The sequence below is a fragment of the Marmota flaviventris genome, chromosome 13, assembly GCF_047511675.1.
Source record: "Marmota flaviventris isolate mMarFla1 chromosome 13, mMarFla1.hap1, whole genome shotgun sequence".
Classification (NCBI taxonomy): Eukaryota; Metazoa; Chordata; class Mammalia; order Rodentia; family Sciuridae; genus Marmota; species Marmota flaviventris.
Window position 1 is genome coordinate 13,772,244 of NC_092510.1, and position 2,501 is coordinate 13,774,744.

Here is a 2,501-nt window from a genome sequence, read left to right on the forward strand (position 1 = left end):
GGGTTCAGGTTAGTTATAGAGTAATGTATATAGTTAGTTTTAGGGATAGTGTTAGGTTTAGGCCTAGGGTTAGCCTTTGGGATAGGCTTATGTGTAGGGTAATGGATAGAGTTAGTGCTAGTGTTAGGGATTGTGTTAAGGTTAGGATTAGGCCTAGGGTTAGTGTTAGGTTTAGCTTTATGTTAAATGTTTATTGTTAGGGCTAGGGTGAGGTTTATGTAAGTTAGAGTAAGGGCTATGGTTAGAATTGGGTTAGAGTTAAAGCTAGGGTTAGCATTAATGTTAGGTTTATGTTTAAGGTAATAAATAAAATTTTAGGTAGAATTAGGGAAAGTGTTAGGGTTATGGTTAGGGTTACGTTCAGGGTAAGGGTTAGATTCTGAGCTAGGTAGGACTAGGGCAAGCATGAGAGTTAGGTATCGGGCTAAGGTTAGGGTTAGGGTTAGGGTTATGCTTACAGCTAGTTTTAATTCTACTTTTAGAGCTAGGTTTTTGGGGAGGTTTATGACTAGTGTTAGGACTATGGATATGTAAGAGCTAGGATTATGGTTATGGCTAATTTTAAGGTTAGAGTTATGGATAGGTCTAGTGTTAGGGATAGGTTTTGGGTTAGGATAAGGTTTAGAGCTGGGGTTTGTTAGGTAAGGGTCAGTGTTCGCGTTAGCATTTGATTTAGGTTTAGGAGCACAATTTTACTAGGGTTAGGTCTAGGGGTATTGTTAGTCTTTGCATTAAGTTAATGGTTATTGGTAGTGCTAGAGCTAGGTTTTTGCTTAGGGCTAGGGCTAGAGTTTTGTCTACATTTAAAATTAAGTTTAGGTCTAGTGCAAATGTTACGGTTAGGTTTAGGTATATGATTACCAATAAAGCTAGTGTTAATGTTTGGTTTAGGGTTAGGGTCAAGCTTAGACCTAGGCTTAGTATTAGGGTCAGAATAAGGGTCAGGATTAGGCTTAGGGTTTGGGTTAGGGTTAGATGTAGGATGAGGCCTAGAGTTAGGTCTCATAATAGAGTTAGGGTTTGGGGTAGGCTAAGGATTAGGGTTAGGACTAGAGCAGCATTACTGTGAGGGTTTGGCTTAGGGTAAAGGATAGGTTTAGAGCTTGGGTTAGGGTTAGCGCTAGAATTAGGGTTAGGAATAGGGTTAAAGTTCAGCTTAGGATTCAGATTAAGGATAGGTTTTGTGTTACTGTTAGGGCTATTGCTAATGTAAGACATTGCATTATGATTAGGGCTAGTTTTAGGATTAGGATTAGGGCTAGGTTTAGTGTTTGTGTTAGGTTTATGGTCAGGGTGATGTTTAGAGCTAGGATTAGTTTTAGGATCAGATTCTTGGTCATTTTTAGTTGCACGGTTAGTTTTAGGACTCGAATTAAGGCTAGGGTAAGGGCTAGGCATAGCATTAGGATTTGGTTTAGGTTAAGGGTTAGGATTAGAGATGTAGCTGAGTTTTACTTGAATGCTATGGCTAGGGTTAGTGGTAGTTTTAAAATTAGCATTAGGGTTAGGGCTAGTGTTAGGGTGAGGTATAGGCTTATGGTTAGGGTTAGATTTAGAGTTAGGGTTAGATCCAGATTTAGGGCTAGGGATAAGTTTGGGGCTAGGGTTTGGACTAGGCTTTGGGTTATGATAAGGGATAAGGTTAGAAGTGGGGATAGGGCTCGGGCAAGAGTTAGAGTTAGTCTTATGGCTAGGGATATGATTATGTTTAGGGTTGGGTCTAAATTAGGTCTAGAATTAGAGCTAGGGTTAATATGAGGGCTAGGCCTTGGTTAGAATTAGGGTTATGGTACAGTATGATATTATAGCTAGGTTAAGGGCTAGGGCGAGTGTTCACTTTAAGTTTAGGCATAGTATTAGGGTTAGGGTTAGGTTTAAGTTTAGGTTTAGGGCCAGAAATAGGGCTATGTTTTTTTTTTTTTTTTTTCAGCATTAGGGCTAGGGCTAATGTCAGGTCTAGGGTCATGGTTAGGGATGGTTTCAGGGTTAGGTTTATGGCTATGTATAGTGTAAGGGTTAGGTTGAGGGTTAGGGTCACTTATAGAGATAGGGGTACTTTTAGGGTCAGGATTACTTTTAGGTTTTTTTAGGTTAAGGTTTAGGGTTAGGGCTCAAATTATTGTTAGGATTATGATTAGGGTTAGGATAATGGATATGGTTAGGTTTAGGTTTCAGTTTAGGTTTAAGGTAATGGATAGGGTTGGGGTTATGGATAGAGTTAGGGTTATCCTAGGATTAGTATTAGGGTTAGGGTAAGTGTTAAGGCAGTGGATAGGATTAGAGCTAGAGTTAGGGCTAGGGTTATGGTTAGGATTAAGGCTATGGTTAGGATTAGGTTTAGAGTTAGGGTTAGGATTAAATCTAGTATTAGGGTTAGGGTTAGTGCTAAGTTTTAAATTAGGTTAGTTCTAGGGTAGTGCTATGGCTTACATAAGAACTATGGTTACGATTACTGCTAGTTTTAGGGTTAGGGTTAGGGCTAGGTCTAGTGTTATGATTAG